General features: G+C 39.7%; 1 pseudogene; it reads left to right on the top strand.

The window, feature by feature from the left end:
- The first annotated feature begins 735 nt into the window (after nucleotides 1-735).
- On the top strand, nucleotides 736-25,313 carry LOC132140101 (endoplasmic reticulum chaperone BiP-like; annotated as a pseudogene).

The raw sequence follows: 25,313 nt of genomic DNA, 5'->3' as shown, positions 1-25,313 counted from the left end.
TGAATGCCTAGATCAGATATCTTGGAGAACAATCTGCTAGACAAAATCGTATTAAAAGTAGAACTGAAGTCCAAGAACAACAGCTGTGCATGCGTTCCTTGGTGTTCTAGATGGCACAGTACAGTGTGAAGGGCAATGGAGATAGCATCATCTGTTGAGCTATTGGCCCTGTTTGCATACGGGTGAGGGTCCAAGGTGAGTGGCAGAGCAGTCTCTCCAGGCATTTCATGAGTACAGGTGTCTGCCCAATGGGTCTGTTATCATTAAGAGATGTTATGGCAGCCTGTTTTGGCACTGGAACTATTGTGGATGTCTTCAGGATAGTTGGAACAGTGCACTTCAACAAAGAAAGTTTTTGCATCCCTGATGACCTTCTTTAAGTTCATTACGGCTGTACTGTACTGCTGCATGTCAGCAAGAGTTTTAAATTCTTGGCGAACCACGGCTTGCTGTTCAGAAAGATGTGAATCCGTTTCATAATGGTCACATTATCTATGCAGCATTTTATATAAAATAGCACGGAGGATGTGATGATGTCAATGTTATCATCCACAAATAAAGTCCAGTCAGTGATTTACCTCTGCAAGAGAAAAAGTGCTCATCTGCAATATGTCTATAGGACTTTTTCTATCAGATGTCAAATAGACATTTATTAGATGCCCTGACCTGTGACCATTATGTTTAAAGTACTCTTTACAGAAAACAGTGACCATTTGACACAAGATCAACATCAAAATGCAATTGCTTTGCCTGCTCCTGCTGGCGGCCGGTAGTTTCTGCTGGTGGTTTACCAAAGAGGATGACAAGAAGGAAAGTGTCAAGGAGGGAATTGTTGGGACAGTGATTGGAATAGACCTCGGGACGACCTACTCCTGGTGAGAATGTTAGAGTTTGGATTCATATACAGGGTTCACCGGATTAATAGTGCGTGTGTTTTTTTATGTGTATATACTGCACATACCCGCACGCATACACACACACACACACACACACACACACACACACACACATATATTCTTTTAGTTGTACACACACACATTATTACAATATATATATATATATATATAATATGTATTTGTATCTTTTTGTATTTATTTTATTTAAGGTTTTTTTATGTGTATTTTTTACCTAGTAATGCTCAGCGTTAAAACATTTCTCTATTATTAATAATTAACATATGAGTTTGTGCTCATTATATATCAAATTGCTCCAGTGTTGGAGTGTTCAAGAACGGCCGTGTTGAGATCATCGCCAATGACCAGGGAAACCGCATCACTCCGTCATACGTGGCCTTCACTACCGAAGGTGAGAGACTCATCGGAGACGCTGCGAAGAACCAGCTGACCTCTAACCCTGAGAACACCGTCTTTGACGCCAAGAGGTTGATCGGCCGCACATGGGGTGACTCGACCGTGCAGCAGGACATTAAATACTTTCCCTTTAAGGTACACCTGTTTGCCAGCCTGTGTCTGAACTGTATTTGTCTCTTTGTATTTAATGAGGACACTAAACACCTGCTGCGTCTCTTCCAGGTTATTGAGAAGAAGAACAAGCCTCACATCCAGCTGGACATCGGATCAGGTCAGATGAAGACTTTCGCCCCTGAGGAAATCTCTGCTATGGTTCTAACTAAAATAAAGGAGACTGCAGAGGCTTACCTTGGAAAGAAGGTAAAGTTTTGTCTCCAACACCAAGAAAACATGTCATCTCTGTTGCACTGCAGTAAAACTCAACATTGATCTGTTTCTGCTCTTCTAAAGGTCACGCATGCTGTGGTCACTGTGCCCGCTTATTTCAATGATGCCCAGCGCCAGGCCACCAAAGATGCAGGAACCATCGCCGGACTGAATGTCATGAGGATCATCAATGAGCCGTACGTATAGAATTACTTCTGCTTTGTTGTAAAACAGGTCGTTTTCTGCTAGGTGATTGTTTATATATATTTATAAAATTTATTCATTTAGCAGACGCATTTATCCAAAGCGACTTACAGATGAGGACAGTGGAAGCAATCAAAAACAACAAAAGAGCAATGATTTATAAGTGCTGCTATAACAAGTCTCAGTTAGCTTAACACAGTACACGTAGCTAGGATTTTAAATAATATAATAAATAAAAAGAAAACGGATAGAATAGAAAAAGATTAGAGCAAGCTAGTGTTAGAGGTCTTTATATATATATATATATATATATATATATATACATAATTGCATAATAAATGAAAAGAAAATAGAATACAAAAAGGTTAGAAAGGTAGTTAGATTTCTTTAAGAATAGAATTAGAATAGCGGGTGTTAAAGTTAGAGGGTCAAATAAAGATGGAAGAGATGTAAAAGTACAAAAGTATCCGATTTAAAACATACTTAAGTACTGGAAGTAAAAAGTAAATATTCAAATTAACTGTAAATATCAATATCAATTAAGCAGATTGGTTGTTTTGGGAGTGATATGCAATGTTTTAATTGAACAAATGATGAGATTAGATACTGCAATTAAGAATTTGTTATATTTACAATCAAAAGAGACAATGAAGCACCTTATCGCAGTATAGGGGTTGAACTTTCAGTAGACATGTTCTATAACATTATAGCTGCATCAAACAGAAGATGTGCAAGATACAAAGTAAGACTGTTTCAGAATATCAATGAGGAAGAACCACCTCTTTAAAGGGTTAGTTCACCCAAAAATGAAAATTCTGTCAGTAATTACTCACCATCATGTTGTTCCAACCCCGTAAGACCTTCGTTCATCTTCGGAACACAAATTAAGATATTTTTGATTAAATCTGAGAGCTGGATCACTCCTCCATAGGCTTCTACGGGAATGAAACTGGCTGGCGCAGAAAATCTATTAAAGAGATCGTTTATGTAGTCCATGTGACTACAGTGGCTCAATCTTAAGTTTATCAAGCGACGAGAATACTTGATAATCTATATAGCCTACCAGTCAACCGTTTTTGAACGATAAGATTAAAAACTAATTAAAATACATTTTCTATTTGAATATATTTTAAAATGTAATTTATTCCTTTGATCAAAGTTGAATTTCCAGCATCATTACTCCAGTCTTCAGTGTCACATCCTTAAGAAATCAGTCTTAATATGCTGATTTGCTGATTATCAATATTTAAAACTGATGAGTATTTTTTTATCTGTATTCTTTGATGTAAAGAAGGATCCAAAGATTATTATTTATGTGAAATAAAAAGCCTTTGTAACATTATACACTATACCATTCAAGCTTACAGTCAATATAAAATTTTTTTTTGGGAAAATAAATTATAGAAATTAATACTTTTACTTTTAAGTCTTTAAATTTATCAGAAGTGCTGATAAAGAAATCATTTTTCAAAGGATTTATATTTCAGATAAATGCTGTTCTTCTGAACTTTCTATTCATCAAAGAATCCTGAACAAATTATACTTTTCAACTATCATAAGTTTTCAAATCAGAATAACAGAATGATTTCTGAATGATTGTGTGAGTGGAGTAATGATGCTAAAAATTCAGCTTTGAAATCTCAATAAATTACATTTTGAAATATATTCAAATATAAAACAGTTATTTTAAATAGAAATATAAAAATATTTCAAAATTTTACTGTCTCGCTGTACTTCATGATCCAATAAACTCAGGCTTGGTGAACAGAATAGACTTCTTTAAAACGCATTAACAAGCTTACTGTTCAAAAACTTCTGACTGGTAGTGGATACCATAGGCAACTCTTTAATTTCTAGCTTTTAATTGGCTTAGAAATCTATAACTGCTGGACAATAACAAATAATAATGATTCGTTTATATACTACAAACACTTTTTTTATCACATAATAAGGCAGAATAGTTTCTATACTCTAATAAATGCTATGCCAATTAGCACTGCATTGTTCATATATTTGACATTTCATAATATTCATTTATTTATCACCTGCTGGAGATTACTTGAAAAACCACATATTGTCGTAATCGTATACTAATGTCTTCGCGTTCCCCAAAATAACTGTTTTCATACAGCAATAGCTGGACGCTTTTGTCCATATTAGGAGTTTCCTGGAATGACTTTCTGCGCGAGAGCGCCCTCTGGTTTCGAGGATGAATGAAACACACACCGCAGGAGTGTTTAGTGCTCCGTGATGTTCATCTCGCCTTCTCGGTCCAAATAAAACATTAGGTCATGCGCAGACTACCCTGTCTCTTTGAGTTTAAATCTATATTTATTCACACGAGCTATTGAAAACTTCTATGCGGACACACTTGCCCGAAAAAGTGCGGGGAACGAATTTCAGTGATATTAAATGTGGGGGAGACACTTGCCCCGCGTCCCCCGTGTAATCTACGCCCCTGAGATATGGCCATGGGGGATCCCTGGCGGTAAACTCGGGATCATTGCGGGCAGCAAGAGCTGCACTATCACCTGTTTTAGCAGTCATCTTCCACCTCGAACTAACTGCTGTGTGAGCGTATGTTGGCAAAGAACTCGCGAAGTCGCGCATTATTTTTTCATAAGAAAACCACGTTTTTCATTGGTTTGTAAAATCAGTGTAATAAATACTTGGAGCGGGCATGGGGAAATGTATCGGAGTAAAAAGTAAACTTTGTCTTTAATATAGTAGTGGAGTAAGAGTGAAAGTAGATGCAAATAAAACATACTCAAGTAAAGTACAGATCCCCGAAAAAAATACTTAAGTAAAGTAACAAAGTATTTTTATTTCGTTACTTACCACCACTGCATTATGGTTTCATGTCTGTTGTGAGAGAGTTCAAAACAAAACAGTTTGTCATATCCGGTTTGCAAAACGAATCATTCGATGTAACCGGATGTTTTTGAACTAGTTCACCAAATCGAACTGAATCGTTTGAAATACTGTTGGAGTACTCCAATATTCCTTTATTGTTGCTGGGGACTTTAATCACTGCACTTTAAGATCCGTTCTCGCTTAATTTCATCAAAATGTAAATGTAACTAATGTAACTGATGCCTACAAAGTCACACCCTTTCGCCCACCTGGGTCAGTCTGACCAACTCTTTGTTCCTGCTCCCCATGTATACCCTGGTCATCAAATGTGTGAAACCTACAATAAGAACTGTTCAAATCTGTCTTAAAATCAGACTTAAGCAGTATACAGTATATATACATGTATATATACATACACAAACTTTTTTTGGTTTTGGTTAATGATAACCCTGATGGACATCTTGCTCTCCACAGGACCGCCGCCGCCATCGCTTACGGTCTGGACAAGAGTGACGGTGAGAAGAACATCCTGGTGTTTGATCTGGGTGGAGGCACCTTTGACGTTTCCTTGCCGACCATCGATAACGGCCTTTTTGAGGTGGTGGCCACCAATGGAGACACTCACCTCGGTGGAGAAGACTTCGATCGGCGCGTCATGGAGCACTTCATCAAGTTATACCAGGATAAAACTGGAAAGGACGTGCGCAAGGACAACCGCGCTGTGCAGAAGCTGCGTCGTGAGGTGGAGAAGGCCAAGAGAGCACTGTCCACTGTCTGCTTTACCAACAAATTCTTAACAGAACTAGAACTACAATTTATTGAAAATATAAATAATGGGGGGAAATTTCCTTTTAGTTAAAATTATTTTTTTATAATCCAATTAGTATTTATTTGTTTTTATTTTTATTCATTTACAAAAATTGAATGATAATTTTGCCACAGTTTTTGCTTGAGCATTTTATACATATCTAATCATTTCTGTAAAACATTTTAATTTTAATTTTGCAACTTATAAAGCATTAAGATTAGTATTCATTTTACAGATTAAAACTAGTGTGTGAAATGGCAAATGAAAATTATGTAATTTAATTTTAATTTTCATTTTGCACCATACGTTGCACAAATGTATTGGAAAATGTAAATGTAAATACAGAAATGCATTGTCATTTTGCATATTACATTCCGAATTGAATATTGCTACCCATATGCTTCCATATGTTTTTACATGCGATTGTGTTATCGGTGCTTTGACTATTTGTATTAAAGGGGTCATTGGATGCATTCACTTTTATGGTTTGAAAGAATGACTCCTAAGTGATTGAGTATCTGTTGTTGGATTAATAATGAACATAGCAGTCATCGTTTAGTCCTGACATCTGAGCCACTGAAGACGCAGTGGATAACATTTTTGAAGCGAATGCATCCCTGATCTGCCTAAATGTATCTATGTTCATACAAATCATTGATGATCCAGCTTCAACTACAGAAGAAAGGAGTATACGGTTTTTTAAAGGGTTCATAGGATGCAATTCAATTTTTCCTTTCTCTTTGGAGTGTTACAAGCTCTTGGTGCATAAAGAAGATCTGTTACGTTGCAAAGACCAAAGTCACAAATTCAAAGAGATATTCTTTATAAAGGTTAAGAGTCAACCACACCAACCTAAAACAGCTCATTCTAACACACCCCTGCATGTCCACGTCATGATGTGGGAAGATTTGCATAATGCCACCCAAATGTTCACGCAAAGAAGGAAGCTGTAACTTTTATTCTCGCTGTTGCTGCTGGCGCCATGTGATGGAGACGTTGTGTTTCGTTGTTTGGCTTTTTTTGGTATCTGCGCTAATCACCGGTCTTGAGTCCCGCGGAGGAGCTCCGGAGGAAAAAAGGAGGACGAACGACAGTGAAGGACGAGAGAGGACCAGGCCTGGGTTTTATTTTGTGTTTTGGTTTTGTTTGTGTGTGTGTGGCAGTCGTCCATGAGGGGCTGTCACGCTGTTTTGTGTTTATTTTGTTATTAAAGTTTTATTAGAATTTTTGCTGGTTCCTGCCTCCTTCTTCCCATGTTTATGAACATTTGTTACACTGACATTGTTTTATGTTTATGCAGTGTGATACGCAATGCATAAAAACACAGTATAAGTCACTATAATCAGTAGTTATGTCCCCGCTGGATGGAACAAATGCCTCGTTTGTAATGGGGTTTATTGGTTTTGTCTCATTGTGCTGGGACACACGGCATAACATAAGGGGCATAACATTTCTGCCACATATTCAGCCAAACACAATGCACTGGATAGCTAGGCAATCAGAGCACATCTTGCTTTTCAAAACAATGAGTTTTTGTACAAATCTATGCGTTTTAGAAAGGCAGGGCATAGAGGAGAAGCAATAGCCGCGTTTCCACTATCGAGCTTAGCTAGTGCGTGCCAGGGCCAGTCTCATTTCAACTGTCACTTCCGGGGCTTGATCGTGCCTCGCCGGGGCTTCCTCGGGGCCAACGGCCAGAGTTTTTTGGCCCGACGAAAACCTTGGGCCAAAGCGGGGGAGGAGGAGTTTCTCCACGTCTAGAGAGCTCAGCGCTGCGGATCATTTCAGAAAGATAACAGCTTTAACACCAGTATTAAAGACTTTTTAAAATAAGTTGAGCTCAAAACTCACTCTTAGTCAGCAGCAAGTGTTTGAAATAACTTGATCCATAGTAAACATGGTAAATACTGTATGACCGCTTGGATAAATCAGACGTTAGCTTCTTATTCTCTCACAATCGTGTAATTTTTTAGTAACTTATATTATCTGTCACAAGCCTCGTCTCGAGAGTTTAGCTCACGTTACCTATCATAAAAAAACATATAATAATGTTTTTGTTCGGGAGCTTTTATAAAAATAGAGATATTATCATTCATTCTGAATGTGACGTATAGGCTGTGGTTACAAATAAACAGAAACCGACTCGACTGAATAAGCAGGCTATTTTCATAAGCGTTAAAAATAAATAAATAAAATAGAAATAAGTATATTTATGTGCGATTCATTTTGAGTCCTGATAAATTAAATCAATATGATCAATGTATCACTTATTCTATAGTTAAAACATAAATTGTTAAATTTGAATATATAACAAAGCATGCAAACAAACGGCCGCTTTTATCATCTTCGTTTTGTGATCGCGCATGTTACAGTGACTTATTTCTTAGTTTTCTGATAACTTCTCTTTGTTGGTGAAATGATGAGGTTGCATGACGTTGTTCATGAGAGGCGTGTAAAGGGCGGGTTTTAGTGACGCGCAGCGGAGCTTCAGGCTCCACTGTGGAAACCCTGCGCTATTCTGGCCTCGGTGCTACTGGCCCGAGGCTATGAGCCCCGCCCGGCCCTGGCCCGACAGTGGAAATGCGGCTACTGATGTACAGAAGGTGGAAAATATTAAACCACATAAACACATTGCATTACACCAAATACACAAAATAATGTTTTTTTAAGCAACATCATATAACTCCTTTAATGAATCTTTGCAAATCGTCTTTCCAAATAATATGCTAATTAGCAACTTTCAGGAGGACTGCGGCTAAAGTAAACAGTTCCTCAGAGAGCAGCTTGAAAGAGAGGGGAGGGGTCAGCAGAGCTCATTAACATTTAAAGAAAAATGCTCAAAACCGCTTGCTCTGAAAAGAGCTGTTTGTGACGTGGTTATTTCATTGCATTGAATAAAAAATGTATGAGGTGCATTATTTTGCTCACTGCGCCCTCCTGTGGCTTTAGGAGACAGGCCAAATGTTTCCTTAACACTTACTTAATCTGCGTATTAAATGTAATAAAGGAGATATTTGTTTAAAAAAATGTTTTATTTTTTTTTGTTATTTTGTTTAAGACTAAAATAAGTTGCTGTTTGTCTTAATAAATTAGGTAAATTAAAAAATACAGTGGTTGAATAAAAAAAAATTATAATGCTCTCTGTTTAAGAAAAAATGTTCAATAATTATTGGTACAGGATGATATGTTGATGATTTATTTAGCTATATCGGCCAGTCCTTTCACCTGTGCTTTACTTTCCTATTAACCCTTATGCGTTGTTGGGGATGTTTTCGTCCACTAGGGGGTAAAGTTGAGTTTATTTTGGTCACAACTTTCTCTGTGTTTCAGCAAATGGAATTATTTTTGGTGAAAAATCCTATTTTGACATATATTTTGGGAAAATGCTTTGAAAATTAAAAAAAACCTCAACAATACGCTGTGGGCAAATTCACTACCCTTTCATTATGTTCGTGGATGAAAACATCCACTCAATTAAACTGTTGTAAAAATGTATCGGATAAATATGATCTTGATCAAAACTACCAAACGTTTAAAAAATTACTAATTACCAATTACCAATTAATTACTTTAATTACCAAGTTCATAAATGATTTATTTATGATATAATTTTATCAAAATGATTTATTTTCAATATAAAAAGTGATTGTGGACTGGATTGTTTTTTTTTTTTTTTTACCTTTTTTTCACAGTCTTGGGCATGTCAAAGATTAGTAACAACATTGGCTTTGATGCATTGTTTGTTTTTGTGCAGCATTAGATTACATTTTTTTCTCCCTCATTTATTGTCCGTGGCTGTTTTTGCTCCATTGACTTCCATTATAAAATGCAAAGCCATGACACCATATAATCATGCATTCTTGATCGTTTGTGGGTATTCCTGTTGGGAAGAGGTACAACTTTTTATTTTTAAAGTTGATCTCTAGGTGGGACCATTAACCCTTTAGATAGGCCTGTGCAAAAAAAGGTTTAGTTTCTGGAATGTATATGGAGTTGTATTTAGTATTACAGCAAATTATAGTGTGGTGTGTGTGTGACATTCTTGATGGTTTCCAACAGGCAAAACTACCAACCATCAAGAATGCATGATTTTATGGTGTCATGGCTTTGCAATCAAAAAATGTTGTTATAATGGAAGTCAATGGGGCAAAAACAGCCACCAACAATAAATGAGGGAGAAAAAAATAAAATCTAATGCTGCACAAAAACTAACAATGCATCAAACCCAATGTTGTTACTACAGACATTGGCTTTAAAAAAATATTTATCTGATACATTTTTACAGCAGTTTAATTTAGTGGATGTTTTCATCCCGAACATAACGAAAGGGTAGTGAATTAGAACAGCACACAAGGGTTAAAATGACAACAGCAACAACAACAACAACAAATGAATAAACTCACAGCAGATTACTAAAACGTTTAAATTAAAATGAAAACTGAAAATCCAAAAATAATAAAACTAATTCAAAATATTGAAAAATACTATTGACAAAATAAAAATAAAAATAACCGCCAGTTGTGCTTGTATTGCATGTAAAAAAAAAATATGATTTGTGCTTTTCTCCTCACAGGACTTGTTCCGCTCCACCATGAAGCCAGTGCAGAAGGTCCTGGAAGACTCTGACATGAAAAAGTCTGACATCGATGAGATCGTCCTGGTTGGGGGCTCCACTCGTATTCCCAAGATCCAGGAGCTGGTGAAGGAGTTCTTCAACGGCAAGGAGCCGTCCAGAGGAATCAACCCGGACGAGGCTGTGGCTTATGGAGCTGCAGTCCAGGCTGGAGTCTTTTCTGGAGAAGAAGACATTGGTGAGTCCCTCTACAGCCTTTAATGATGACCACATCTAGAGCTGGGCTGTATAACCACACCAAGTCTCTTGTGAGATGATTGAGAACTGAAATGTGTTGAACAGGTGAGCTGGTGCTTCTGGACGTTTGCCCTTTGACCCTTGGCATTGAGACGGTTGGAGGAGTGATGACCAAACTCATTCCCAGGAACACTGTTGTGCCCACCAAGAAATCCCAGATCTTCTCCACCACTTCTGACAACCAGCAAGCTGTGACCATCAAAGTTCATGAAGGTGAGCGACACTTCATCTACTTGATTTACTTCTCGATTTACTTCAATTTGTTAGATTACATTTATGACCCAATTTTTTAGTTAGTTTACATGAAAATGGTTTTAATGGTTTAGTTTTTGATTTTGAAGATGAAACAAAACAAAAAAATGTTGCTGCTGTGTTATAGGGGTCATATGATGGTGAAAAAAAGAACATTATTTTGTGTAGTGCAATGGTGTGTTGTGATTGGCCGAATACCTCAAGCGTGTGACGGAAAAGTTATGCCCCTTAACATATTGTGATGCGTAATATAAACATGATTTCTAGTTGTGTCCTCTTTTGGAAGGCCAAACAAAGTAGTTACACTTTCTCAACAAAACAGCGTGACAGGCAGAGGCCAGCTTGAGTGAGCAGAGGCGGGCCAGCTTGATAACGCCGCGGCCAGCAGATTTTACGAAGGAGTGTCCATTGTGCTTGCAGCAACCACATGTGACGACCCAGGGCTGGACGAGGCGGGGCGAGGTGGCCAGTAGGGTCGCCATGGGGCTGCAGCTTTTCTCATTTTGGGGGTGTTTTGTGCAGTTGGTGCGGTGCTCGCATCGGATTTAGTGTACATTAAGGGCACTGCACTTTGACGTTTTTAAGACCTGGGTCTTGTGCACTTACTTCCTGTTGAGCACATGTCTCTCAATCAGAATCAGAAAGAGCTTTATTGTCATGTGTGCTTGTGCATACAAATAATTTGTTTGAGTGACATTTAGAGTCTTTACTACAGGTTTAGCAGATAGGTTGGTATAAGAAGAACCAGGCAGTGATCAGAGAGTCCTTAAGCTGCCCGTGGGACCAGGTGGAATACATCCTTTATTACTGTCTCTGGTGGGACATGTAACATGCTGTCTGTATTTTGGCAGTTGCTCTGTCTCTGTGATCTGATCAGTACATTTTTGCAAAGTCAGGCTCATGTGCCCTTGGTGGAGGAATGTAAACTCTCACAAGAATGAACGAGTGAAACTCCCGTGACAAGTAGAATGGTTTCTAGATCGGGACAGCACATCTTCTTTAACACAGTAAAGCACCGTGGCTGCCATGTGCTGCGCCATCTTGCAACATATTTCAACAAATTTTCAACATATTTCATCTCAACTGGCCAAGACCGCAAGTGAGGGGTTTGGACAGGGGCTAAGACTAAGCAATAAGGTAATGAGTCACAGGTGAATGGAATTAGTGATAAAGAGAACGTGCAAAGGATTATGGGGAATGTGTTTTGTGAAAGGGTCTGGGATGGAGTGTCCTACTGGACAACCCGGGCATTCCAGCTGGTCATCATAACAGTTTTAAATTAGACTTGCATGCGTTTACATTAATGACACTATTTCTGTTCAGGTTTATTCATATGAAGTTTTTGTTGTTGTTGTTGTTGTTGTTTTTTAGCATTTTAGATGTATATATTCATTTTTTATATACATTATACTTGTATATATTTTTTCATTTATTTGTCGTAAATCGAGTTTTACACCTTTTCACATTTTATTTTTAAAAACCATTTGCACAGTGTGATATATTTGATGCAGTTGTGTACTTACGTTATTCTAAAAGTTCCCAAGCATTTGTAAATTCAAAGAAATAAAATTTTGTCAAAACGAAACGTAGTACTATAATATATATAAAAAGTTATTCAGTTTACGCTAAATTGATAATTTACTCAAACTGAATAAATATATATGGCCAATAACTTATTTATCTTTGTATGGACACTACACAAATATTTTTTGAGAAAAAATTACAATACTTAAAAAAAACTTTTTAAAAATGGGGGTTTTCGTGTTCAAAATGTTGTATGTTACTAGTATGTTACTAGTGACCAGACTTATTTGCTACAGTTTAAATTTTGCCAATATCTTCCTCACTATATATGAAGTATATAATAATTCATAAGAAATTATGAAATTTTTATTTTATTATTATTTTTTTATGTTCCAAAGGTTGTAGTACATTCCTAGTGACTAGACTGACATACTATATGTAAATTTCTGCTAATACCTCCCTTGCTGTACATACAGTACATCAATATTTTATAATACAACCTTTGGAACATAAAAAATCCCTTTTAGGGTCTTACAGATTTTGTTTTGTTTTAAATAATTGTGAATGGACTTCCGGTTATGTCGAGGTGCTAAAAGTTCGCAACTTTTTGGCTCTGCTGTTAGCATGTAACATGGGCAGTGGGCAGGTCTAAAGGACCTGTACGGGAGAGTAAGACGACCCCGCCCTACCACGAGTCATAGGGGCTCACCATGGGCAAGTGACAGTACCCCTTTGCCTCCCAATTATGGGTCAAATAGTAGATGTCAACTCGGCAGCAGGAGTTGGCAGCTGTTGTAGAGCATGGGAACGTTTTCCTGGTTTGGTCTACCACAGCTTTCTTGGTGGGCGGAAGATCCTTTGCGGGACAACGGTCAGGGAGTATTAGGCCAAGTTAGTAGGCTACTGCGGGGCGATCCTGCGTTGACATTCAGTGGCGTAGGAACCAGAGGGAGGCGGTTGTCCTGGGCAACCATCCGTCTTCTGTTCTATGCCCCGGCACTCGGTGCTATAGCATGCATGAAAAGTCAAATATATCTTCAACGACTGGCAAATCGGGAGCCCTTGCACTCAAGGGCTGTTGTTGCTCGGCAGGACACGCGTGTAAGGCAGGCGCGGTCAGGTCGACATTCTGCAACTGCCTCCTCTTCTCTGACATTGGCGTGTTGGAATATCAGAAGTCTTGGGGTGCACTCAGACCTCAACAGTGCTCCACGGAAATCAGCCGTCATTGATTGCGAACTATCTCGCCTCAGAGTGTATATTGCTGCTATAAGTGAGACTTGGCTGTTGGGTAGTGGTTCGGTGCGTGAAAGGAACTACACCATTTTCTGGTGTGGTCATCCAGATGGCCATCGTCCGATGCATGGAGTCGGCTTTGCTGTGCGGAACACCCTGCTGTCCACCGTCTCTCAACCAACTGCTTGCTCTCCACGCCTAATGTTCCTGCGAATGTCACACACGGCTGGTTTTCTCAATCTCCTCTCTGCCTACGCACCCACTCTTGACGCGACAATGACAACGGCCAACGTCTCCTTGAATTGTGCGCTGCTCATGGACTATGCTTACCAAGTTCCTTCTCATCTGGATCCATCAGATCCAAGGTTACCTGGATGCATCCTCGGTCCAAACACTGGCACCAACTTGATCATATTATAGTCAGGAGGTGCAAACTCAACACTGTAAAGAGGTACAGGAGTATGCACTCTGCAGACTGTAACACCGACCACGCCCTTGTCCGTTGCACTCTAAAATTCACCCCAAAGAAGATTCACAGTGCCACTCCAAAGCCCACGTCAAAGCTATTGAGCTGAGGCAGAATCTTAAATATGTGACAAGTTTCCGTGCACGTATGGAGGGCCTTGACTTCAGAGTTGACGGAACTCCTGAAAACATCTGGGCCGAGCTAAGAGGTTCCATGACGGAGGCTGCATCTGAGATCTTTGGGTTTTGTAGAAGAAAACAGCCGGATTGGTTCCTTGCAAGCTCTTCTATTCTGCTCCCGGCCCTAGCTGACAAGCGTAATGCCCGCCTCAGTGTTCTTCAAGACCGAAATGATTCCTCCATCACTCACTATCGTAAGGCCAGGAATGAAGTGAAGCGCCTTACACGCCAGGCCTACGAGCAGTACTGGCAAGACCTCAGTGAAAAGGTAGAACGGTGTGCAAGTACTGGGGACATACGCGGCATGTACAGCGGTATCAATGAGGCACTGGGTCCTACAGTGAAAAAAAACTGCATCGTTGCGAGCCACTGATGGCTCTGTCATCAACGATCTCCCAGGCCAGCTTGGTAGATGGGTCGAGCATTACAGCTTGCTGTATGGCACTACGATGGATGCTGACTTGAACGCTGTTTCTGCTGCTGTACCACAACTACCTGTCCTCAACGAGCTCGATGTGGAGATCTCAATAATGGAAATTGAGCGCGCGATTGCAGCTCTGAAGAACAACAAGTCATCGGGAAGCGATGGAATTACAGCGGAGCTACTGAAATGTGGTGGGGCAGCATTGGTCAAGCGGCTCCACTGCTTGTTTCAAGTTTATTTGTATAGCGCTTTTTACAATACAAAGCTCGAAGCTTCGAAGTTGTTGGCAAAACAAATGCATCCCTAGCGAACTTAAGAATGCAAACATTGTAACTCTATACAAAAATAAGGGTGACAGGCAGGACTGTAACAACTACCGAGGCATCTCGCTCCTCAGCCTTCCGGGAAAATGCCTTGCTCGTATAATCCTCCCAAGACTGCAGCGCGTTGCTGACCAGGTGCTGCCGGAGAGTCAGCGCGGTTTCCGTGTTGGTCGTTCAACCTTGGACATGATTTTTTCGATACGCCAGCTTCAGGAAAAGTATGCAGAACAGCAACGCCCATTGTACATTGTGTTTGTTGATCTGACTAAGGCTTTCGATTATGTGAGCCGCTCTGGTCTCTTCCACGTTCTGCAGCGACTCGGCTGTCCAGCAACTCTTTTGGCAATACTCAAAGGCTTCCATGATGGGATGCGGGCAACCGTGCAGTTCAATGGTGCCCCCTCAAATGAGTTTGATGTCTGTTGTGGAGTAAAGCAGGGGTGTGTTCTCGCCCCCACCTTGTTTGGCATCTATTTCTCAGCTGTGCTGCAACGAGCGTTTCCTGATCCGGTTGGGGTTCTGCTGCACACCAGGTATGACGGCAACTTCTTTAGCTTGGCTCGCCTGAGGGCCAGAACCAGGGTGAAGCGCGTCCTTGTGCGTGAGCTGCTCTATGCAGACGACGCTGCCTTCGTAGCTCACAATGAAAAAGAAATTCAGGAGATGTGTAATTCTTTTGCCGCTGCCTGCACAGAGTTCGGACTAACCATAAGCCTCCAGAAGACAGTAATGATGACTCAGAACGTTCCTGCTCCCCCTCACATCACCATCAATGGCACAGTGCTGTCGGTTGTTGAGAAATTCATCTATCTTGGCTCAACCTTGACAGCAAACAACAACCTTGATGCTGAGCTGAATAGCAGGATCAGGATTTCTCTTAAAGTAAAGGTGCGCGTATACGAGTCCTGTGTGCTATCCGTTTTGTTATATGGTAGCGAAACGTGGCCAACATACCGGCGGCAGGAGCACAAGCTAAATGCTTTTCACTTCCGCTGCCTACGACAGATCCTTGGCCTGTTATGGCAGGACCGGGTTCCGAACACCACCGTGCTGAAGCTCACTAACAGCAGTGACATGTGTACCGCATTACGTAAGAGGCTTCTCAGATGGATCGGCCATGTTCGTCGTATGCCAGATGATCGTCTCCCAAAGTCCATCTTCCATGGGGAGTTAGCTGTGGGATACCGCCCTCGTGGCCGACCAAAGCTCCGCTATAAGGATGTCATTAAGCGGGACATGAATGTCTTTAACATCAACCCTGACCGATGGCATCACCTTGCGGAAGACCGAGCAGCTTGGCGGTCTGCGCTGACAGAGGGCACAACTCTGTCCCGTCACGCTAACACCAGTTTCTGCACAGAAAGACGGCATGCTAGGCACCGTTCAGATCGGCGCTTGCGCTGAAAAAGGCCTTGATGATGAGGATATGTTGGCATGTAATTAATCCTACAATACCAACTAGAAGTGTATTCAAAGCTAAGCAACAAGTACATAAGAGTACAGGGAATCAAAATGTCACGTAAAGGTGGCAAAAAAGACAAGAAAAAAACGTGAAACGAAGACGAACACTCTGAGGGTGAAGAAATCAGCGACGCCATGGCAGCCATGGAAGACGGCCTTGACGAAGAAGGAGATGGGGAAGTAGAAACTTCGGGCGAAAATAACCGGGATATCATGAAAGCCATAATGTCTTTGAAAAGTGGCCTTTATAAGAAGATAGATGGTGTGCAAACAACAATTACGGAGGTAAGAAAGGAGATACAGGAATGCACAGGGCGCCTGTTACAATATGTTATATATTGTCAGAAGGATGTGACAGACCATGTATGGTTAAACTGTGAGTCCTGTGTATTTGACGTCATTAAGATGCGCGAGCACGTGAAGTAAAGTGGAAGCACTGAGAAGCATGCGGTTGTGAGATTCCTTTATTTATATAAAATTAGAGATATTGACAGAGAGAACCAAGCATAACATGGTGGCAGCGGTAAAGTACAATATAAAAGTTAAATATTAAGTTTGCTATCGAGAAAGCAACTGCGAGAGATCCGATCATGGAGGGTGCGTTCGGATTGAAACCGCCAGCAAATTTTGACCGGAATGCTACGTGCATACCCAAAGCTTGGAAAGTGTGGGAAGAGGAGTTTTCCCTGTACATGGATTTGTCGCTTACAGACGCGGACAACAAAACGGAGGTAAAAGTTTTCCAATATCTAATCGGAGAAACAGGAAGAGAACTGTGTAAGACGCTGAGCGCGGCTTTGCCGGCTGACGGCGAGCTGACGCTGGAATGGCTGTTAACCGCGTTCAGAAATCATTGCAATCCAGCACCGAATGAAACTGTGGAAAGATACAAATTTTTCTCCAGAAATCAGAACTCAGGCGAAACGTTTGACAAGTATGTTACTGACTTGAAAGTGCTGGCTGACACATGCAATTTTGGATCGGCGAGAGATTCTCTGATTAGAGACCGAATAGTATGCGGCATAATGAACTTGCACGTGAGAGAACGCCTATTAAGAGAGATGGACCTGACACTTGATAAGTGTGTGAGGATATGTAAAGCATCAGAACTGTCAAAAGAGAATGTGATGACTATTGAGGGTCAGAAAACGGAAGTGCACGCAGTTCAGAGAGTTAGACAGGCCCAGAGTGCCAAACAGACACAACCAGCTAAGTGCAAATTCTGTGGAAAACAGCATGAGTGGAAAAAACTGAGTTGACCAGCTTATGGAAAGCAGTGCAGAAAATGTGGCAAGCTGAACCATTTTGCATCCACATGCAAAACAAAAGAGAACATGCGAAAAGGAATACACAGTGTGGCAGAAAAGGAAGAACCGTATCAGGAAATCCTAAGCCTTAGTTCACAAAAGGAGGACAAACAGGAAAAACAGCTGTTTGCGACCATGCTGATAGGTGAGAGGCCAGTAAAATTTCAACTAGACTGCGGAGCCAGTTGCAACGTCATACCCATTCAACTGTTAAACCCTGACACAGTAATGGAAAAGACTGAACAGATTCTGGTCATGTATAACAAGAGCACTTTGAAACCCATAGGGAAGTGCAGAATAAAAATAAGAAACCCCAGAAACAGAAAACTTTATCGTCTGGAGTTCATTGTAGTGGAGGAAAGCGCATCAGTGCCCCTGCTAGGAAACAAGGCTGTGCAAGCAATGGATCTGGTAAGAATACAGCATGAAAACATTATGGCAATTGATGATATTGTTACCACAGAGAGATGCAAAGAAAACGAAACGTGGGGCAAGAAAGACTTACAACGAGAGTATGCTGATGTATTTGAGGGAGATGGATGCCTGGAACGGAAATATAACCTCGAGGTGGATCCTGAAGTTAAACCGGTGAGGCTTTCCAAAGCGCAGAGTTCCGGTGGCACTAATGAAGCATCTAAAAGACGAACTAGGAAGCCTGGTAGATAGAGGAATCATAGCTCAGGTGGAAAAGAGCACAGATTGGATTAGCAGCATGCTAGTGGTGAAGAAACCAAGTGGAAAATTAAGAATCTGTATAGATCCAAGACCATTAAACAAAGCACTTAAGCGTCAACACTTTACTCTGCCTACCATAGACGATGTTCTCCCGGATCTGACCAAGGCGAGAGTTTTTACAGTGTGTGATGTAAAGGACGGATTCTGGCATGTAAGGCTGTCAGAAGAGTCAAGTTATCTTACTACTTTCGCTACTCCGTTTGGCAGGTATAGATGGATCAGAATGCCCATGGGGATCAGCCCGGCTCCAGAAGTTTTCCAGCACAGGTTGACTCAGGCGCTGGAGGGGCTCCCAGGAATCCGGATAATAGCGGATGACATCCTCATCTGTGGGGAAGGCGATAATGATGAGGCAGCTGAGAAAGATCATAACGAAAAACTAAGACAACTACTAGAGCGATGTAGAAACAGAAACATCAAACTAAATTTCAACAAACTCAAGCTGAAACAGAAAGAGGTGCCATACATCGGACACAGACTGACTTCAGAGGGTCTAAAGATTGATCCAGAGAAGGTGAGAGCCATAGTGGAGATGCCCAGGCCGTCAGATGTGAAGGGGCTGCAGAGATTATTTGGTATGGTGAACTATCTGTCCAAATTTTGTGCACACTTGTCAGATAGCTGCGACACATTAAGACAACTGACACACAGAGATGTGGTTTGGGAATGGACTGATATACAGGAAGAAGCGTTCAATAAATTGAAACAAATGATTGCCTCTGCACCTGTTTTGAAATATTATAATCCAGAAGAAGACCTGGTTCTTCAGTGTGATTCCTCAGAGACAGGGCTGGGTGCAGCACTTCTGCAGACAGGACAACCAGTTGCTTTTTGCAGCAGAGCACTTACACCCACGGAAAAGGGGTATGCTCAAATAGAGAAAGAATGCCTGGCAATCCTGTTTGGGATGGAGAAATTCCACCAGTACACCTATGGCCGGAATGTAGAAGTCCCACTGAGAAGCATGCTGTTTTGAGATTCCTTTATTTATATAAAATTAGAGATATTGACAGAGAGAACCAAGCATAACAGCGCCTAGCGCACGAGGAAAAACGTATTTCTGATGCTGAAGACAATGTTAATGGGCTAATATCCAAAGTGAGCACGTTGGAAAGCACCGTTAAAACGCTCTCAAACAAAGTGGAAGATTTAGAATGCAGAAGCCGACGTAACAATGTCAGACTGGTGGGGCTACCGGAGAAAGCAGAGGGCCTGGACACGGTTACTTTTCTTGAGAAGTGGATACCAGAGGCTTTGGGAATGGAATCGCGGGAGACATTGGTAATCGAGCGGGCGCGAGAAGGAGCGAGTATTAAAGGCAGCCAGGATCAAAGGGAATGTTTTTTACAATAACCAACAAGTCCGTTTTCATCCAAAACTCTCCGCTAGTGTTCACAAGATGCAGCGCGACTATGATGACGTACGAAAGAAGCTGCGAGACAAGGGTATTCATAAGCACAGAATCATCTTTCCAGCGCGGCTCCTGCTGACACATGGGGATAGATCCTACACTTTCCAAACGCCGGCTGAAGTGGTCCAATTTGTCCAGTCTCTCTGATGGATTTGATGCAGATGTTACTCTATCAGAAAAATGTGCCTAACGGCACACAAGACAACGTGACAATTTTTTTCCCCCTAACTTTTTTCCGTCAAATATAACTGTTTCGGTTTCTTTTATACTTTGATGGCCAAAATAAGTTTATTTTCATAGTGGATTATGACACCTATGGGACGTTCATTGCACCATATACTTTCATTATATATATATATATATATATATATATATATATTTTATATATATATATATATATATAGGCCTATTTGTGTCCACCCTTCAGCATAGGCCTTATGTATGTTATTATTTGGTATGTGCATAATCGTTCCAATATATAAATAACCCTTTAATGGTTATGTTAATAAATGTTGCATGGTTCACTACAATAATTTTATTGGTTGGTTAGTAAATTTAGTAGTTTATAAGCAGAGAGAGCTAAAGAGAAGGAAACAACTAAAAGCGAGAGATAGACGAATGCGAAGACCCGTCTTGGTCATAAGCGGTTGATATAAGGTATGTTGGTTTATTTATTTACTTATTTATAATTTTTTTTTCTTTTTTTTTCATGGGTGTGTTGCTATCAATGTACTGTATTTTATCAAAATTATTCTCAAGGATACATTATATAACTAATGTCTAGTAGTTCGAAGGTGAAATGTACTTCATGGAACTGTAGGGGTTTAAATAATATCACAAAGGTTAAAAAAGTGATGAACAGGCTAAAGTTCTTGCAATCAAAAATCATTTTCTTGCAAGAAACCCATCTACTGGGTGAGGATATTTCTAAAATAAAACGAAGATGGCAGGGTAAGGTGTTGTCAGCGCCTTATACCACCCATGCTAGAGGGGTGATGATATTAATCCATAAATCTGTTCCAATACAAATAAAAAATATAATTAAGGACCCTGCTGGTAGATATATCATAATTCAGGGTGTGTTATTATCTGAAAATATAAATCTGATAAATGTGTATGGCCCAAATGAAGATGACCCCAAATTTTATAATAATTTGTTTCTGACTGTTTCAAATCTCTCTGGGCAATACATAATAGCTGGTGACTTTAATTTCACATTAGATCCAGTAAGAGACAGATCATCAGGCTTGGATAATACTCACAGTAGATCGAGGAAGACAATAAGACATTTTATGAAAGAATTAAACTTGTTGGATATATGGAGACATAGTAAACCCAATGCAGTAGAATACTCCTGTTATTCCAGCACTTATAAAACTCACTCACGTATAGATTATTTTTTGGTTTCAACACTACTTATTTCAAAAATTGACGACTGTCAGTATAGTAGTATAGTAATATCTGACCATGCAGCTATTTCACTCACGTATACAGATACTAATCTTGTGAGTGATCCCCCAAAATGGCGTCTCCAACCAGGATGGCTTTCAGACCCTACATTTATAGATTTTTTAGATAAACAAATTGACATGTACTTTGTATGTAACACTTCTCAAACTTCTGCTAGCATAAGATGGGAGGCATTTAAGGCCTTTCTTATGGGTCAAATAATTAGCTTTACCAGCTCAAAAAAAAAAGTACACAATTAGAAATAAAGACATTAGATGAGAAAATTAAAGAACTTGAAATAGATCTCTACAATAAGAAACCCAACTCTAACGATATACATGTACAATTACTTTTACTTAGAGCAAAGTACAATGAATTGTCAGCTAACAAAGCAGCAGTTAATTTAATGAGACTAAAACAATCCTTTTATGACCAAGGGGAAAAACCTGGGAAACTTTTAGCATGGCGCATTAAACAACAACAAACAGAAAGGTCTATTAACTGCATTGAAGATCCAAACGGTAGAACCATAGTAGACCCTAAAGAAATTAATGAGGCCTTCAGGGTATTCTATGAGAAACTGTATAGTTCTGAGGGTACTTGCAATTTCGATAAGCAAATACAATTCCTAAACAACCTTAATATTCCTAAAATTTCAGAAAATGAAAGTAGTGCATTAGATGGAGAATTAACAAAAGTAGAAATCGTAGAAGCAATTAACTTTATGCAGGCTGGAAAAGCGGCAGGCCCAGATGGCATACCTATAGATATTTATAAAATATTTCAGTCCAAATTAATTTCACCCCTATTAGAGATATTCCAGGAGTCTTTCAGGAATGGTCTTCTCCCTACAACCATGAGGAGAGCCCTAATAATTTTACTTCCAAAACCAGGGAAACCAAACACAAAGTGTGAAAACATGCGTCCAATCAGCCTTCTAATCCTCAGATCCAATCCTCAGAATCCAGATTAAGATTATGGAAAGAAAATATAGATGACGAAATATCCCTAGAAGATTGGAATGAGGCATGTAAGAAAGCTCAGGTGCAGACAGTCAATACTAGCTTGAAACTCATACAGTACAAATGGCTGATGCGTACATACATAACTCCTGCCAAGTTGCACAAGTTTAACGATAATATTCCTGATACCTGTATAAAGTGTAACGAGGCAAGAGGTACTTTGTACCACTGTATATGGGAATGTATAAAAGTGAAACTCTTTTGGCAGGAGATTATTGATATGATTGACCAAATATTATCATAGATATGTGTATTTTACAAGCTAAACGTACAATTGCTCTGAATTGGAAAAATATCAATGGGCCAAGAATTGGGATGTGGGTTAAAGAAATGGCATCAAATATGTCAATGGAAAAGATAACGTACATTGTCAAAAATAAACAAAATACTTTTGAAGATGTCTGGAGACCTTTCACTAACTTCTTAAGACACAATGTCAATGTTGGTAACCTGCTACAACAAGAACAAGCTCTGAGGGAATAGAGTAGCATCATGATCTTCTGAGTAGAATTGTTAAACTCTCCTTACCTGATTTATGTATCTTTAAAAGAAACACAACCCTTTTTTTTTTCTTTTTTTTTTTTGTGCGTTTTTTTTTTTTCTGGGGAAGGGTATTGGGAGGGATAATAGGGTGAAAAATGTTTGCTATGTTTTACATGATTGTTATTCATTATGTAATCTGATGTGATATGTAAACTGAAAATTTAATAAATATATTGTTAAAAAAAAAATAATAATAATAATTGTGAATGGCACATATTAGCAATTTACACAAACTACGTAACTAACAACATACAACCTGTGAAACATGAAAAATTCCCTTTGGGTAAATCGTTTTTTTATTTATTTATTTTTTTTAAAGAAATGTATGTACTGTATGTAATGTAAGGGAGATATTGGCTAAATCTAACCTGTAGTAAGTCAGTCTTGTATCTAGCAATTGACTACAACTGTTGGAACATGAAAAACCCTTTCCAGGGATCTTTAATACAGTATGTAAATATTTTTTTACTGTATAAACTGTATATGAAGGGAGGTATTGGAAAATCTCACCTGTAGAAAATCACTATGAGAAATACAAGATTTAGAATTTGAAAGTGGGTTATTTAAATTTTAAAATAAATCCCATTCAGTGGAATTGTCAGACGGTCCCTTGGGTGCAGTAGCGTAGCAAGTCAAGAGCCGCATTTCCACTGTCGGGCCAGTGTTTAATGCTGGTGTTATAGCTGTTATCTTTCTGAAATGATCCGCAGCACAGACTCTCTATTTTTATAAAAGCTCCCGAACAAAAATCATTATTATATTTTGATGATATGCTACGTGGAGCTAAACTCTCGAGACGAGACGACAGATAAAATGTGTTACTAAACAAATACACAATTGTGATATAGAATAAGAAGCTGACGTCTGATTTCTCTGAGTGGTTGCTTTTACCATGTTTACTATGGTAACATTAATGTTTAGCGTGTATAGTCTTTTACATCGCTTATAAATATTTCTGCCTTGTTTAGTGACTATAATGCACATCAGATCAAGTTATTTCAAACACTCGCTGCTGACTAAGAGTGAGTTTTGAGCTCAACTTATTTTAAAAAGTCTTTAATACTGGTGTTAAATCTGTTATCTCTCTGAAATGAACATCACTGATATGGAGAAACTCCGCCTTTGTTCATAACCCCTCCTTTAGCAATATTTTTGAATATTTTGGAAGTGAATTCTGGAACGTGAATATGAATTATTATTTTTTTTATTATGAAAATATGTGTGAAATATTTAGAATTTAAATATTCACAACTTAAACGAACAACTATGTTAAATTTCAGGACCTAAAAATGCAAGCCCTGGAAATACAAGGCATTAAAATGCAAGTACTGTTAATGCAATGCATTATTGTTCAGTTAGTGCTATTCAGCATGTTTTTTTTTTTAAAGACATATGTCATTATTTTACTTCCATAGTTGTGCGCTTAGCTGAGCACATCTCCGGTCTGCTCTCCCCTATCTGCAGGACATATACCTCAAACGTTACAAAAGCAGAGCTGTTAAAATAAATTTCTGTGGACTCCATCCATCCCAGTAACCATCTTTTCACTTTGCTGCCATCTGATAAGCACTTCCACAGCCTGATGGCAAAAACCGATAGAGTTTCTTCCCCCAGGCCATCAGGCTCCTAAACTCAAAACCAACCTCTTAACATCTACATGTCTCCACTTAATATTCACTTGATCAGTAAGATATTCATCATTCTCTACCTCACACTGACATACTGAAAGTGTCAACCTGTTCGCACATTGCCTCTTGTACATTCCTGGGTATCTTAATATTTAAGACTACAGTGTACTTTCATGCACACTATTTTCAATTCTATATTGAATTCTACAGTATACATCTTTTTTTGAATTCTTATATGTTTATTGTTTACTTTTATTTCATTCTTTCATCATTGTCAAGCTTTGCCTTTCTTATTGTTTTGAAAATGTGACCTCTAGCTGCGAAAACTTGCATATTGTGCCTTTAATCTTCAGAGTAGAATCTGTTCTCACTATTTCCCTCAATCTTTCCAGGTGAGCGTCCGCTGACCAAGGATAACAACCTCCTGGGCACCTTTGACCTGACCGGCATCCCTCCGGCTCTCCGCGGTGTTCCCCAAATTAAAGTCACCTTCGAGATTGACGTCAACAGCATCCTGCGTGTCACTGCCGAGGACAAGGGCACGGGCAACAAGAACAAGATCACAATCACCAACGACCAGAACCGGCTGACGCCTGAGGACATCGAGCGCATGGTGAACGAGGCCGAGCGATTCGCCGATGAGGACAAGAAGCTGATAGAGCGCATCGACGCCCGCAAATAAGCTACTCCTACTCCCTGAAGAACCAGTTTGGGGACAAAGAGAAGCTGGGTGGCAAACTTTCATCCGAAGACAAGGAGGCCATCGAGAAGGCCATCGAGGAGAAGATCGAGTGGCTGGAGTCTCACCAGGATGCAGATCTTGAGGACTTCCAGGACAAGAAGAAGGAGCTGGAGGAAATCGTGCAGCCCATCGTAAGCAAGCTGTACGGCAGCGCGGGCGGCCCACCACCGGTGGAGGAAGATGAAAATGATGTGTTGTAA

The sequence above is a fragment of the Carassius carassius genome, chromosome 4, assembly GCF_963082965.1.
Source record: "Carassius carassius chromosome 4, fCarCar2.1, whole genome shotgun sequence".
NCBI lineage: Eukaryota > Metazoa > Chordata > Actinopteri > Cypriniformes > Cyprinidae > Carassius > Carassius carassius.
This window is presented reverse-complemented; position numbering and strand designations above follow the sequence as displayed.